The sequence below is a fragment of the Melospiza georgiana genome, chromosome 1 (assembly GCF_028018845.1).
Source record: "Melospiza georgiana isolate bMelGeo1 chromosome 1, bMelGeo1.pri, whole genome shotgun sequence".
Lineage (NCBI taxonomy): Eukaryota > Metazoa > Chordata > Aves > Passeriformes > Passerellidae > Melospiza > Melospiza georgiana.
The window spans coordinates 66,369,061-66,385,564 of NC_080430.1; the positions used below are offsets into that span (position 1 = coordinate 66,369,061).

At 41.1% G+C, this 16,504-nt stretch overlaps 1 protein-coding gene across 11 annotated transcripts in view; it reads right to left on the reverse strand.

Moving 5' to 3' along the window:
* Positions 1–16,504, reverse strand: part of ATXN1 (ataxin 1) — a 368,814-nt gene that overhangs the window by 157,164 nt on the left and 195,146 nt on the right. For all 11 annotated transcript variants that reach the window (XM_058027067.1, XM_058027093.1, XM_058027084.1 and 8 more), the window contains one exon: positions 3,182–3,304. The gene's annotated coding sequence lies outside the window, so the exon portion shown is untranslated. The remainder of the gene's footprint in view (positions 1–3,181; positions 3,305–16,504) is intronic.

A 16,504-nucleotide genomic window follows, 5' to 3' on the forward strand; every position in this document is an offset into this window, starting at 1 on the left:
CCACAGTGGCTAGGAGAAAATAGCTGCTGTGCTTTTGCAATAACCGTCTAAGGCAGAGGAGAATGGTGGGTGAGAAAAAGTCAAAAACTTGTTTAAAAGCCTCAGTTTAAAATTCCTGGCTACTCCCATTTCATGAAGTAACTTAAAACCACTCTCTGCTAGAAACTGTGTGAACCACTGACTTCAGCTCTGGCTCCTGCCTTTTGCAAAGCTGCTGGTGGGCTTGGATCTAAGGCTTTGGTTCAAGCTCTTATGTACTCCATACTGAAATTAACTATACTATACATCCTTTACAATAAATAGCCTCACAGTGAGGATGGACAGGATCGGCACAGTTCATTTTTCCATCACTCTTTTGAAAGTTTAGGGAAAGCACTGGAAACATTACAGCTTTTGAATATTTTGCCTTATGTGGTTTACAGGCAGCATAGTGAATGGCTGTGCAAACTTCACCCATTTTCCTGGGACATGCAGTGTGACAGTGCGAGTCCCAGGCAGTGCCCACCAGAGCAGAGCAGAAGGGGCACGGTGGCATTGGCACGGCCACATCTTGCCACAGTGCTGCCCTGCACTGTGCCACTGCACTCTCCTGCCTCCATGCACTGAAGGTCTCCCTTCTCTGTCCTCACCACCTCCTCTTTACAAAGGCTCACACACACATACTGAAACAAAAGAATAATTTTATTATGTGTTTGGCAGCCTATGCACTTTCCTTCTGATTCACAATAGCGGCACCCCATTGAAAAGATCCATATACAGGGGGTGGGGAAAAAAAAAATCTTAAGTCTCTAGCAAGCACACATATTATCAAAGCCTCACTTCCACTTAACACAAGTTGCTTTGGGATCTAATGCAGTTGATTAGAGGGGAAATACAAACAAACAAACAAAGTCTTCTTCCATTAGCCAGGGGAGGGGGTGGGGAAATCGAACCAGTGCCATCTTTGTTGAAGAGCTCCACAAAACTAATGGTTCAGGAGAGCTGAGGAGCATGGTCAGGGGACAGTTTGTGACTGATCACTGCCATCTGAACATGGCATGCTGACAGCTGAACGAAGAGCAAAACAAAAAAGGCATGTGTTTAATCTGGGCAGGCTCAGTCCCCTGTGTTCACTCCCAGTGCAAAATACAAAGCAGGAGAGAATCAGTCTCTCTGCCTGCTCAGCTCAGCGCCCACATAACTCCCTGGCATATACCACAGGACCTTCTCCATGCACACAAATGGGGGCATTATTGCTCCACATGCTGAAAAAAATAAGAAAGGAGAAGGATAGCGGTACAATTTAATATATCCTAATATGGATCTTTTGGCACCAAAGAGGTTCCCTCAAATACTCTGACAATGAGCTCCTGCACTCTGTGATACAAAAAAAGCTAAAAACAACCTCAACGATTTTCTGAGCGTAACATAGAGCTGATAAAATTACTATAAAGGCCACACAGATGCTACAAAATACCTCTTCCTGAACTTCAACGTGCGCTTCCTCAGAGAGCAACAAGAAGGCAATTGTGAAAGGAAAATCATGCGCCTTATCCTGGCCTGACATCAATGAAAAGAAGGCAGCAATAAAAGCATTTTGATTTATGCTCCACAGAACCAAGAGAGTGGGATGGACAGAAAGCAAAGGTAGGCTGAGAGTGATCACACAAAGGAGCATTTCTTTCACTGGTTTGGCCAAGACTGTCACCTGCACCTGAAACAGGGCTTGTCCCAGAGAGAAAGGTATTACCTGACCTCAGCCTTCAAACAGGTTTGCACTAATACCTCATTTCACAACTACAAAAAGTGCCTGCTGAAAGAGTTCTGTATTCCTGTTTGGGATCACAGTCCCTAGTGCAAGACCTGCACATGAAAAGGAGTTGGCTACACTGATTTGAAAAACTTTTGACCTGTTCAGAAAAATCAGTACAAATACCTACAGGACCACTACAATCTCCCAAGCAATGGCCCCCGTTCACTGAGCAGAAAGGAAATATTTAGCTCCCTGCAGTGGGCCTGTTGATTTCAAAAGAAACTTAATAGCTCTGTTCCTACAAAACAAAATACAGAGCAGTCACCAGGGTTCGGTTACGATCTCCTCTCCTCTGAAATCTGGTAAGCAACATATGCCTGCAAATGCCACTTGCCAAAAGGTTTTCATTCTCTGCACATTTGTGGGAATGTATACTCTGCTTCTTTCAGGTTATATGTGTCTTTTTGATTCTGCAGATTCCTTACAGCAGTTTTGTCTCTTTCAGCACAATTGTGGGGCAGAAGAGAATAAATAATTTAAAATTTTTATTTAAGGAAGATGCTGGTGTTTTTTAGTGTTCATTTATGCAACATTTTCATTGGTTAAAAGTTTTACAACTGTAGTATCTTCTCCTTACTAGATTCAAGTTTGATTCTTTTCTAATGAGAAATGAAAACAAAACAAAAAAAAAATAAGACTAGAGGGATAAGGTGAGCTTCTCCTTGTGCCTCATCATTGTCTTTATTAAAAAAAAATTAACTCTGACAACACAATTCAGCCTCAGCCAGGGAACATTTAGTTCAGTTGTTATTCAAATATCCAAGTGCAATATGCAACTCTAGTTATGAAAGGGGACATTATTTTCTTTATACGTTAAACTCCATTTGTTCAAAGGCATACTGATGAAGCAATTAAGGCAGATGTATTGTTAAAGCTGGTATAGAATTCACAGGCTTTGCTAAGAAGTTTGGTATTTCAATGAGGTGTTTAAACATAAAAATGAGAACTATGTATTTAATATAAAAATATCACTTAAGAATGCTGCAAAATCAGATTACTCATGACATATCACCAACAGTAAGAGATTAGTATATGCATTTTTCTGACTGGGTGTTGTATGTTCTTCAATAGTTCCCATATGATATAGATTCCAAACTTTCCTAACTTTCAGAGATAATAGCCTCATTGATTTAAACAGGGTCTAACCCTTATAAATGTCAGAATGATTGCCAGTTTGTGGGACTGGAACTCATGGGGCTCATTTTCAAAAAGATAAGTGCATTACGTATTTTTACTGCTGTTTCTGGGTTTGCCGTTACCGTTCTCTCCCTCCCTCTCCTGCCTGTTTTTATTGCCTTCAACAACAATATCATGACACTCCGAGGTAAATAATGATTAATTTAATTACAAACTAACTGTAACTTATGACAAGATCCTTCAATCACTTACCTCAAATCATGAGTGTTTCAAGATGCAATTGTTAATCTCCTTTTCTCTCCCCTCTCACAGGAGATGTTGCAGACTTTTTTTTCTGGTATTTTGCATTAAAACTCTTTCCCTGTGCTCCAGGATCTTAAACAAAAACAAAAAAAGAAACACTCAGAATGAAAACGTCATTTCAAGCAATTGGTGGGTGGCTCAGGGGAAATCCCTGACCTTTTCTGAATGTATGTTTCATTATCTAAAGCAAGTGTGGTAACTTCCTCCAGCAACAGCTCTTCTGTGAGCTGTACTTAAAAAATAAAATTAAAAAAGACCCAAGTGAACAAAAAAAATAAAACACTGGTTTAGATCACTCAAAACCATGGCATTTTAAAAATCCATAAGATAAGCGCACTACAAAGTATTCATTTAAAGCACAATCCAGGATATACCAGACTCCACAAATTTATGACAGCAAAAATTGAAGAAAACCCAGAACACAAACCAGAAGAAAAATCATTATGTAAAGTATTAAACTGCTACCCTGTTTTGTTCCTGCAATCACTGTTACTATCACTAATAGAACATATACAGCCCTCTCCCTCAGTCTTCACTGAGTTCCTGTAGTATTTCTGTAGTAGCAGCGTGGGGGAAGTAGTAGCTGTGCTGGAGAAGCCATGCAGCATTAGCACTACAAAACCCAGCCCAGCTGTCGAGGGAGGAAGGAAGGGAGGAGGAGCAACAAAGTAGATGAGTTCAGTGTAAGTGGCAGGTCTCTAATACAATCAATTTTGACATTTTCTACCATCACCAAAAAAGGTCTGAAGGCTTTTGACTTTTCAGCGAGTGCTGCTACCGAGAACAGTTTCTCACCGCCCCCTGTTTCACCCTCCTCCCTCTCCCGTACCTGCAGCAAGGCTTGGCCACGGGCCAGCTGAGTACGTAAGACTCCAAACCAGGCTCTGTCAGCAGGAAAACACTGCCAGCCAGTGCAGAGTTCACGTTCCCTCTGAGAGCGTGGTCTTGCATTTGCATGGCCTCTCTGGATTACAAACATCCCAGCTATTTCTCTATGAACAATTTTTAGGACCAACAACCACATTCATTTTTGTTCTGTAAAAAGGCTGAAAGAAACTGTTCCCAGGTTACACCTGTGGCTACCCCCACTGAAGCCAACAAATTTACACAACATGACAACGAGAGGATTTGACCTTGTGTGCACGTAAGCCAGAACACTTTGATTTTCTGCCTTGGCTAGAACACACAGGTCTGAATAATTTTCCCCTTGCTTTTAATTAAGAAATGAAGACAATATTCACAGCCTTCTGTGGCTTTATATACCTCAAAAAAGACAACTTTTCCAAAAGTGGTCAAAACTTCAAAAAGTACAGCTTTCTACACCACAGTGCATTCCCCCACACACCCTGGAGGAGAACAACCCAAAACTTGAAGCAGACCACAACACACAAATAAGGGGGACCTTGACACCTGTACAAAGGCTGTGCCTATGTCACCACTCCCCAAAGGTTCTTACTGTACAAAATACTCAAGCTGGGCCCCTACTCCACCATGCTTATTCCCGCTGACATGGTGCTGCCTCTTCCTTCAAGGAGCCTGCTCTCACTCTACACCAGTCAAGGCTGCAGGAGCCAAGCCTACCACTTGCAGGAAGCAGACAAAGTCCTCTAAATCTGTGACACACGTCCAGAGAAGGCTGCAAGTTCAAAGTGAAATGAGGACAGTCTGTCCATGACTCATGCTACCTAGAAACCCTTCTTAATTTAAGAAAAAGTGTTAAAGGGATTATCTTACAGAGCATCACCCTGCCGAATCAACTAGGTTCTGCCTCTCATTTTTTTCCTGAACTCAAATACAAGGTGGCCAAATATCAAAATCAGCACAAAATCCTCCCTTTCTCACTTTACATACTTACATTTTAATGCTCTGTTTAAAGAGTCAAATAAAACTGTTTGATGGACAGATTCCCAGCTATCCTCCATGCTTTTTTGCATGACCTATGGGCAAATGCTATGTGACACTTCCTGAAAGGCTGAAATAGCTCTGAATGACACTTGAGCTTCTATAGTACAACTACAGCATGAGTGTTTGGCTCCTAATTCACACTGTCACTTAACCCAAAATTTCCCCTGCCCCTGTCTCTACAACAAAAATAAGAGCATTCCCCCATCTCAGAGGACTGATGTAAGGAACAGAACACCCATGCTGATTTAGTGGACAACCTGGAAAGAAGGAGAAAGTCATAGAAAGTTACAGATCTCTTAACTCAGGCTAAAACTTCACATACCCAGAAAAAGACCCTGCAAACCAAAATAAGGAGTGAGTCATCAGCCTGCCCCTCTGAAACCATTTTGCTGGATAGTCATTTCACTAGTACAACTCTCTTCTCCAGGGTGCTCCCAGCAAGCGTGGGGGACACTGAATGGATTCACTGTATTCATACAACAGCTTTACAGCTGCTGAAAAAAGGCCTATTGTAGGCTTGCATTTTACTATCTCGAGTAGCATACATAAAGTTGCTGTACAGCTTCCATTACCCATCTGATCCTTACAGAAACAGGAGCAACAAATCAGGGTTTGTCAAAAGAAAACAAATGTAACTGCAATGGAGGAAATAGTCTGGTTTTCAAAAAAAAACAGAAGTAACAATTAATATATCAGAGGATAAAACACTAAAAATTCAGTGTCACAAAAATACTCGAAACTCATTCTGCCATCCTTTTTTTGTTACAATATAATATCTGTGAGCCAAATTCAAATTTCCCCATCAGAAAGGAGCACCATGCCTGCCATACATCTATGCACTTCCTGCAGTCATGAGATGCACATGGCTTGCACCTCCGTGCATTTATAATATTTTCTCAGTAACCAAAATAGCATCAAAACCAACAGTGAACTCTTAAAACAGAATTGTTGGGTCAAACTTTACAAAGACTGACTCAATAACTAGATAATCCTGGACTTTGCAAAACATGTGAGTAGATCTGACAGCCCCTTCATAGTGTCTGTGGAGTCAGGGAAAAAGGACAATCCTGAATTAGACTGGGAATTCCTCCCAGCATTCGACTACTCCACTCTCCCCCTTCTGGAGAAATGAATGCAGCTTCAAACAAATTACAGGAATATCTTGTCAGCTCCTTCACTCTTGCCGGCGCAATAAATGAGGCGGTGCTTGGCTTCTCTAGCTCCCAGCAGAGGCAGGTCTGAAGTACAAATCCTCCTTCCTCCTCCCATACACACAGCATTAACCCTGCCAGCTGCAAAGATGCCAAACTGAGCCAGGGCTATCCAGCAGCCTATCTCAGCTGCAGCACACACTACTAGTAACCCCCAAGAATTAAATGATGGTTGTTCAGCACACATCTCCTCAAAACACAGCACTTCCCTCAAAAGCAACGAAATTGGACAAAAGTTACAGGATCAATTTCTCTGCCTTCTGGCTTCAGAACCATAGGAACACAACAGGTGCTGTGCTGCTCTGCACTCAAAGGCAGAAATATTTTGCTTTTTAGTGAGAGCTGAGAAAGGCACCACCCCTTGCTTGCCAGCTTGGGACTTTAAGAAACTACCAAGAGAATAGCAGTCTGATAAAATACCAGCAGTAGAACGCTTCTTTTCCCCCAGTCTTCCTTCATTTCACAGTGGGGCCTCTTTCAAAAGGCCGCTGGAGCTGAATGGACTGAGATGATTTTCCATTCTAGGTAAACTGCACGTACGCTATGTTAGCATGACTTGACTGTGATCAAAACTGATGAAAAACCACAGCAATGGAAACAAAGACTCAAGTAAAGAGAGAAATTAAACCTCAAGACAAGCTACAGAGAAAGACTACTCTCTTATTTCTGGTTTTGTGTAGGCTTACCTACCTCCTGGGGTCAGACAAGACTGCCAGCCTCCCTTGCCATCCCCAGGGCAAGCAGTTCTGGGGTGGGCCTGGGCAAAAGTAGTACTAGTGCACGTGACAGGACAGAGCCAAGGCCAGTTGAGAACAGTGGATTGCTAAAATGTGATCTCATTTTGGAATGAGCTGTGAGGGATGAAGAAATCACAGCACCAGGCTCTCTGCACACCTCTCGCCATGGGGACAGGAACTCTTCCTCCCAGATCTCACAGGAATGGACCTGCTACTCTCCCTTGCCTCTGCCAAGGGTCTGGCAGGCTCAGGCACACGTTCCTACGTGCCATTTACTCCTTTTCTTGCCTTCTGCTCATAAGCACACACACACCATGAACTCCTCTCTTTTCTTAACAGCCGAAGTGACTTTATTGCATGATTTTTGGACTAGAACTACCAGCCCACGCTCACTGCCCCCATGCCTTGATGCCACCTGTTTATCATTACAAGGTGACACAGAGCCATGCTCTCCCCCACTTACCCTGAGGCGTGTCATGTCTTTCCAAGTCATAAAGCCTCAGTCTCATCAGGTGCTGACCTCAGGCTCTCCCTGGCACCCTAAGCGCCTCCTTTATCCCAGCATGAAGGTCTGAGAGAGACAGACTGCATCACAAGTCAGTGGCTTCATCCCTTGGCAGCGACCCTGCCATATGACTGCCTGTGCTCAGAGGCACAGCCCTCCTTGGCTCACGACCTCTGAAAACAAGGAATGCCAGTGGATGCAGAGCTGAATACCCTCCACCCACTCTTTCACTGGCCAAGCTGCTCTGAACAGTAACCCTGTAAAAGTTCAACATGTTGCCCACAAAAAGCAGCAGGCAGGCGTGCGTGCCTCTGCTGAAGAGCACATACATTCTAGAAAGAGATGTTAAGAAAATGAAATATGGTGTGATATTCAATGTGCAGATACATTCTAGTTTCTTCAAAGAAGGGCTCTAGAAAAACAATTGAAATTCCATGTGTTTTGGAACAGATGGGCCTCGTATTTTTTTCCTATTGCCGTCTGCTTTACTTACTCATCTCACCTACCTTCTAGCTATATGACGTTGTTTTTTGGGATCTAGTTCCTTGCTGCTATATAGAAAGATCTGAACAATCAATATTCCTTATACAATCATGTATCTCCAGTGACAGAGAGTACAGGAGACATTCAGGACATTTCAAAAGAAACCTGTGATGACCTTTATTGCAGGAAACTTTGGAGGCCTTACCATAAACTGCTTTTAGAATAGAAATTTGACTAAGCTACAACCAGCTCAGCACCACTGTGGTTTGGTCTTACTTTTTGAGAGTAGCAGGACTATGCCAGCAGCTAAGATCTTCCACGCAGAGGAAGAAATGTTGTCACCTGCCTGGATTCAGTGAGTTGGTTGGCCACAAAGATTGGTTGGTTTTTTTGTAGTCAAGCCTAGTCTTTTAATCAAGAAGAGACAGGAAACTGAGAAAGACAATGCTTTTCTGTAAGTCTACTTCCAAACTTGTCCTTTGTAAAAAAAAAAAAAACAAAAAACCTGAAACACTGTACTCCTACTTCTGTCACATCTACTTCTTCCTTTCCTTCAGCACAAGCCATAACATGAGCATTTCAGCAAATACCAGGTCTGGCTGTATGCTCCCTGGGCTGCCAGCTGTCAGATCCAGAAAGCAGGACTGTCACATCTGCCAGACTGGCTCTCACACCTACTGTCTCAGATAACATCACGTATTTTTCCAAGTCATGCTAGCAATAATATGACATTACACATCCCCTTCCCTGCCTCAGGACACACACCAAAAAGAGGCTGTACACCTTTAAATTAAGCATGCTCAGCCAGTGTCTTTGGATGGCTGAGAGCCTCAGCTGAGTGCAGTGTCTGTCTGAGCAGCCTCTGTGACTGAAGGTTACAAGCACTGTCCCCACATGCTCACATCAGCAGGTCAAGCACCAGCCACTAGACACGAGTCATTACTGGTTAAGCATCTAATGTGCACTTGGCATTGTATAAGCTCCTTAAAGAAGATACGATCCTTTCAGTAGAAGATTTCTTCTTTCTAACTTCTCAAACCAGCCTTCCTTCTCAGAAGCCTACTCACATCAACCTTCCCCTTTCAGTAATAATTACAAAGAAAAGGGAAGAGAGAACAAAAAGAAAGAAAAATTATTAAACCTGTTTCACTAACTGGCACAACTATACGCAATCACATTACTGAAATATGCCTTTCTTTCCATGCCTTCATCCCACTACATCCCTATAGGGCAAAGCTACCATCTGCTTTTGCTAGATCAGGAATGCAGTGTTTAAAGCAAGTCTCCAGGTAATCCATCCTGCCTGGGCTTTCACTTCTATTGTGGGGTGGTCCTGCAGCACATGAACAAATCCCTCTTGCCAGGAATTAACTAGAAGAATCATGTTCCCCAGAGTGAGCAGCCAGCAGCACCAGACAGCTCAAAAGCAACCAGAAAACATGCCTGGTGCAAGTCTCAGCATCCCACCACAGTTTTCACAGATACTCTCTCCAGCTGGTCCACACTACTTTTTAATGTAGGTATAATCATAAAAATCAAATATTCTGCTGTCATTCTTCATGCCACCAAATTAAAAGATATTATTATATTCCATTCTAATATTGCAACAGTGGAATACTGACAAGCAGCAAGAGCATCTTGAAGTGAACAATGTAAAGAATAGATCAAAGTAGTTTCAGCTACAATAATGAACCTAATTTCTGTAGTTTTACAATGAGTTCTTCTACTCTTTCAATTATCTTCTCTTTGTCCTACACCAAAGTAGCAAGAAAACAGTTACAGAAGGGGAAAAGTAAAACAAACTGAAAATGTTCTCTTCATCTTTCAGCAAAATAGTAAAGAATTATTAGATAAGGGGAAAAGTAAACCAAAGTGGATAAAAAGACCAAAAAAAGTACTATCTTTAAACCCCGTGAAAGATAATACTACTACCATTAAACCCCATTAAAGATAATAAATATTAGGCATAATAATAAAAATTCAGGCATTAGTTGTAAAAATTGCCAGCAGAAAATTTTAGGTAGCAGTGTTTTTTACTATATTGTCATCTGAGCTTATATCAAATGTCCTCTTGTTTTGGTCCTCACAGTAGATCTTTTGTTCTCTTTGAAAATGTCATTAAATAGACCCTCAAAATCTTGACACTTATCATAACTAATTCAATTAATAAGACAGTCATCACATCCTTTTTCAGAGCATGAAAAGCCAAGAATTCTATGGCATGATATCTAGCATTACTTTTTGCCACCCATTAAAAAGCACCTGCTGAGTCTGTGGAGGTTTTCAGGCCAGTGGCTAAAAGTCACCTGTACACAATCTCCCAGACTTGTTTCTCTTCCTCATCAGCTGTTTGTCCCTAGCAGTAGTAACAGCATGACACACTAGAGTTTCACTGGAAGCTGCTAAGAAATACCTTGCGATAGAAACTTCCTTGAGTTTCAGATGCAGGAAACCAACTAAACCTCACTGATTAATCAGTTCAACTTTTGTTAAACTGTACTGGACCTGGCTGCAAAAGTGACATTGACCACCATGCTGAGGACCTGGCTGAGACCAAGTGAAATGCTCTCCTAGTATTCAAATTCTTCTTGAAAGTTTCTCTCTTCCTTCACACGCCTTCCATGCAGGAGACAACTCTGAGGTCACTGCAAGCAGGAAGCCCAAGCACAGAGGAAGTGTGTGTAAAATCCACAGTCTCAACTCCACCACTACTGTCCATTTTCATGAATGAAAAAGGCAGAGTCAGTATGGGAAGCTGGGCCCTGTCACAATTGCCACCATGCTGTTTGTCCTTTTCCCTCCAAAGCAATGTGGAGTTCTGTTAGTTTCCTGCAAAGGTAATTGTTTCTATGTATTAAACCAGCCAGGGACATGGTTTCTAATATGGTTAATTTTTAATAGCACAGCTTTGGGCCTAACTCCTTGTCCTGCGTTTTCAAGAGCTGTTTGAGAAAGTTTGGGACTTTTAATAAGTGATCTCTGTGTTTAAACTGCATTCCCTGGTAACTCTATGCACAGGACAGAGAAAGTGGGCTGGGCTCTAACCCCCCAGCTCAGCTGCACAGACCAGCACCATGTTCCATCTGTCACAGAGCCCTGGTCACATCACCTTGTCCATCTGTCCCAGGCTCCATTTGACTCATACAGAATATGTGAAATGAGTGAAGGTGCTGTTAGTTTAGAGTAAGCTGAACATTTACAATCTGACATTTCCAATAAAGCACGGGTAAAGTAAAAGGATGTGGGATATTCTCCGTCATTAAAAGACCGAGCAGTCCCATACACAGTGGAGTCCATGAAGGCTGGTTCCTGTGGCTTTGCCTCCACATGACCCCATGCAAAGAAAGATGCATGCTTTGAGCAAAGCTAACCCTGAGCAATGGCTCATCCCATCACACTCTCACATTTCTGATAGCACACACCAGCCTTTCCTCCAGAAAGGTCACCCTTTTCTGTCATTTCTATACTCAAATCTTTGTTCCACAAAACTGCTCAGTGCTCAAGCTGCCTGTTAAATTTAGCTGGAATTGGCCAGTGGACTCCAAACTTACTGCAGAGACTCAGGGAGATACAAAGATAGTGTAACTCCAGAAGGAAAACAAACTAAAATATTCATCTTGGCCTGAAAAAAATTATGTTGAACTGGCAAGAAAGGTAAACCGATGGATCTGATGTCTTGCACTGCAGTGCAAGTTCTGTAACAGTCATCAGTAACAAAATAAAGCATCGTCTTGCCCAGGGAGGTTTATTTTACTTAGGCTGGTTTGAAACATAGCTGTACTTGTACTTACTGTGAACTACATTCTGTTTATGAATAATATTAGGTCGATCTTCTGGGAAATTAAATTGTAATCTGTTCTCTGTTACATTTCTTTAACACATTCAGTTTACTACTGTAACTTATTTGTGATTTACCAAATTCCAATTACAGAAAGTAGGACAACATTTTGTTCCTATGCAAGACAGGAAAAGTACAGATAACAGAGTCAAATCTGCTTCAAATGACAGAGGACAAGTAGATGTCTGGGGTTTTTGAGGAGAGGTGAGATAATGAAAGGGTTTTTCCCCTGGAGGATCAAAACAAACTATTTTCCTTTACATTATTCATAATATAAGACAGATATCGTTAGAAACAAAGCTAACTTTATGGAACATTCACAATGTTGCATATGGCTACATGTGTCTAATTAATTTTGATGAACAGAATTTGGAACCAGAAAAATTATTTACAGCCTTATTTGTTTTGGATATATTTGTCTCTTTACGTATATGCACATGTACTAATGTGGGCTGCAGTGCAGTCTCTCCAGCATTTATTCATACCTAGGACAAAACTGCTTTCAACCTGCATATATTTGTCATGACAAAGACAGCACTGAACAGTTTCATTTTCTGGCACCAGCCTGTGTCAATTTTAACATTATACTGTCTTTTCCAACAATTCCTTGACTTTAGACCTAGGGTTTCTCCTTGGTGTCTACAGCTAGTAACTCTACCATCACATAACTTTTCCTGTCACCGCTGTCCTGGAGAAAATGAAAGTAACCCTTCAGCCGGTCTCTGCAGGATGATCGACATTTGCAAGGAAACCAACTGTGCAATTTTCTTTCAAACAGGCTGAAACAGACAACAACCCACTTTCAGTAGCTGGTATATTACTAAAAAAAAAAAAAAGACAATGATAATTACATAATTGCCTTAAAATAAGTTAAAAAACCACAAACGCGCCTCCTTGTACTAGTCCCCTGGCTCTTACTTTGTGCTAAAATACATATGCCTTAACATATAGGTATATATTTAAGTGCAATCTACACTAGATTAATCAATTTAAGGCTCAAAAAAAATTAAAGATATTTTTAAAGTCAGCAAGGACAATTATGCTCCTTTAGGCTTATGGTAATCATATAAGAGGACATAAAATTTGAAGTTAGATTCTTCCCCAGAGTGGAAAACAACCCTTCATTTCATGCAAGTGAGTTGCATCAAGCTCAGAAATTTGCTGTGTAGTATTTTCAGAAAGACATCTAAACTCTACAGAAATATTTCATCCACCTGTAAACGCACTACTTTCCTAGGCCTTTTCATGGTTATTACTGGGATCTTCTCTTTATTTTTAAAAACAAACTGTTCTTCATTGTGAAAGAATGAAATGCTGCCCCTGCTCTCCCAAGTTCCAGTGAGTGTAATTGTCACCAAGCACTGACACATTTGTACTAGAGAAATATGTTTCATAAAAAAAAAATCCTTCACTCTTACTGCAGTATTTTTTCAGGAGTGCTTTCCACATATGTTAAAATGTTACTTAAATTAGCATCTGCTATTTAAAATTTGTGCCTTTGAAAAATAACAGCAGCTGATCAACACACAAAACCGTGATATTCTCATTTTTTGCATCTTTTTGGAGCACTGGAAATTGGTATGCATAAACAAACAGAAATGGAATCCCTCCACCTCCCATTGACATTATGAGCCACAGAAGTGGGAAAAGACATGATTTGGGGGTTTTCCTACATCATAAGATTTTGAAGCACACTCTCCAGAATAAGCCAAGGAAGGTCTTTCAGGTCCCAAAGCATTTATATGCTTAACTTCAAGGGCTCTGGAAGTGAGCAGAACTACTCAGATTTACAAGTTAAACACCCACCCAGCCAGAACTGTAATCCAAGCCAGTCAGCAATACCACTGTTAACTCTCTGGAGGAGCTGAATTTCTTCCCTCTGTCCCACAGCTTTCCCTTTCTTTTTATTTCCAGAAGCAAGATGAAAGATAAAAGGGCCTTCTGCTATTTGTACTAATCACCTATTAGTCACAGGAGTCTGAAAGGCAAACTGACACATCCACTCATTTTTACTGTTTCCAGTATTTACAGTATTATTTCTCCAGGACTGTGAAGCAGCTGCCAGTGATTACTAGAATTTGGCATGTAGAAGCTCATGTATATGAAAAAAACACGATCAAACAATATGCAGCTCATTAAAGAAAGTTTGTAACTCTGTTCCCTGCCCTAATACTTTGTTTTTATCTCCTGGAAATATTTACCATACCACCTGATTAGGATGAACTGCTTATGTATTTTGAAAATACAAATTATGCCATCAGTCATTCATGGTATGACAGCAAACGTGCAATTATACAACTCGGCAAGCTCCCGCAGTGCACCAAGGCAGGCACAGCCCCACTCAGTACAACCAACCCAACTTTTACTGATCTCAAACCAAAACTTGGGCAATCAAACAGCCCACACTCTGAAGAACAAAGCTTGGACTGGCACAAAAACATTCACCAGAGTGATCAGAGCCATGTCTTTCCAGTCTGCATCTGCAGGCAAGGTGAGAGGGAAGCACTTGCACACTTTCCTAGATGTGTAACAAATCTACTTTAAGATTAATTTCCCAGAGTTGGACTTCTGTGCCAAGAAGTTAAGGGACCTCAATCCTACGTCAAAACCCACTGTCATTCTTTCTTCTCTCTCCTCTCCAATTTTCTTTTGTGCTTTTATGGTCCTCTATGTGAGGATTCAGTCCTTCATATACATGCAGAACTGTACATCCAGGGTGTCACCTTTGGCTTGCAGGAGTAGGATCCAACTCTCTTCGACTGTGACAGCTCAACAGAATGCGCCCTATGACCACCAGGACTGACAGGGTTGGGGTTAGGAAGGGTTAGGTTAAGAACCTGGGGAAATCTACCCTTCAGCTTTTACTTTGGTCCTCCTTTCTACCTCTCTTATCAGACTTAAAAGCCCCTCCCTACACAAAACTGGCAATAATATTTAAAGTGAGCTAGAAGGCAGAAAAGTAAGAAATTATAGTGTAAGTATAAAATTCATGCTGTTGTATTTATTTCCAATTTCGTGTCTCTATCACAGCACAATTAAAACTCTCCAACAATAAACAGCTAGTTTCCTCTCTGTTGATGTGATACACTATCTTGACTCACACAATACAGGATTCACCCAAGGCTGCAACTCATTCAGAAAGCTAGCACAAATGCCATTTCCCATTTAAAATCCAAATGAGGTTTTAAAAGATCAGCCTACATCTACATAAACCTCTTCCTTACTCCTTCAGAGCGGAGAACATCATCTGAGCAAGACTTTCCACCCTCAGAAGTTCCAGCCAGTGGTCAGTTTGACTGGCATGACACAGGTAGCTGCAGAGGGCTGCTCTCTGCAGCTCCTCGTGATGCAGAAAGGAAGAAGCGATTGGTCCCGCACAGATCTGCACGGCACCAGAGATCTATTTATACAGCTCTAGCAGGCTGAAACTCTGCACAGAAACTGCAGCCATCTCTTCAGCTTGAAAGCTGAAGAGGGGTGGATGTCTCTAATTCTGATTCCCATGGTGTTCCCTGCAAAAATGACAATCATTTTAATTTTGCGTGGGGTAGAGCTGCTGGCATGTTTCGCACGTCTTTCCCTACACCAGCTTCAAGATTCTTACACCTCAAGGATTATCAGCTTTGTCACTGGGTATTAGATTCCATATCTGGGATTTGTAATATGGCCACCCTAATCAAATTGAGGGTAACACTTCCCCACTAAGTTCAGTAGGCACTGTAGGTTTTTTTTTTTTTTAGCATATGACAATAATAAAACAATTTTTAAAAGATAATTTAGAGTCATACTATACCCAACTGTCATTTGTAAGACTTTACTGTATCATTAGTCAGAGCTTCTGGTGACAATATAACCCACAAGGCTGAAACTTGAGTGGTTTATACATGTCATCAAAGCCTTAAAAGATAAAAATGCCACCTGAGAAAGTGGGAGTATTTAATTTTTTATAATATTTTTGTACTAGTATAAAGCATTCACTTAATTTAAATCAATGACTTCTTTTCTTAAGGTATTTGTATCTGTTTGATCTTTTACAAATATCTAATTCTTTTTTTAAGATCTAATAGTGCTAAGTACTTTGAAGACAATTTGCCAGGGTTTTATTAATTAGAATTCCTACAAACCTTTGGGGGTTGGGTTTGGTGAGGTTTTTTTGGGGGAGGATAGTGTGTTAGATTTTGTTGTTTGTTTCTTTGTTTGTTTTGCTCGGGTTCTTTTCCTCCCCTCCAAACCAGGGCAGAGCATTGCAAATGCAAAATTCCAGTCACCTCCCCCAGATACCAAATTGTTTCCATGAAGTGGCAGATTAGTTATGTTACTTGGTAACAGCTGTATGGTGTAGTGGCTTCTACTAGGTCTGTACAAACACATGTCCACAGGCTAGAAAACAAAACCAGACAAATTCTCAGCTAATGTAGAAAGGCTCCAATGAAAACTAGCTGTGAAGGAATGCTGTGACTCAAACTCATCACAGCCATAGTTATGGACATTACAACAAGTTACACAGTACTGATTATTACATATCAGAACTTCATTACTGACTTTTCTAGTACTGAAAATACTCATAAAAATGAAATGTTATAAGAACATTAA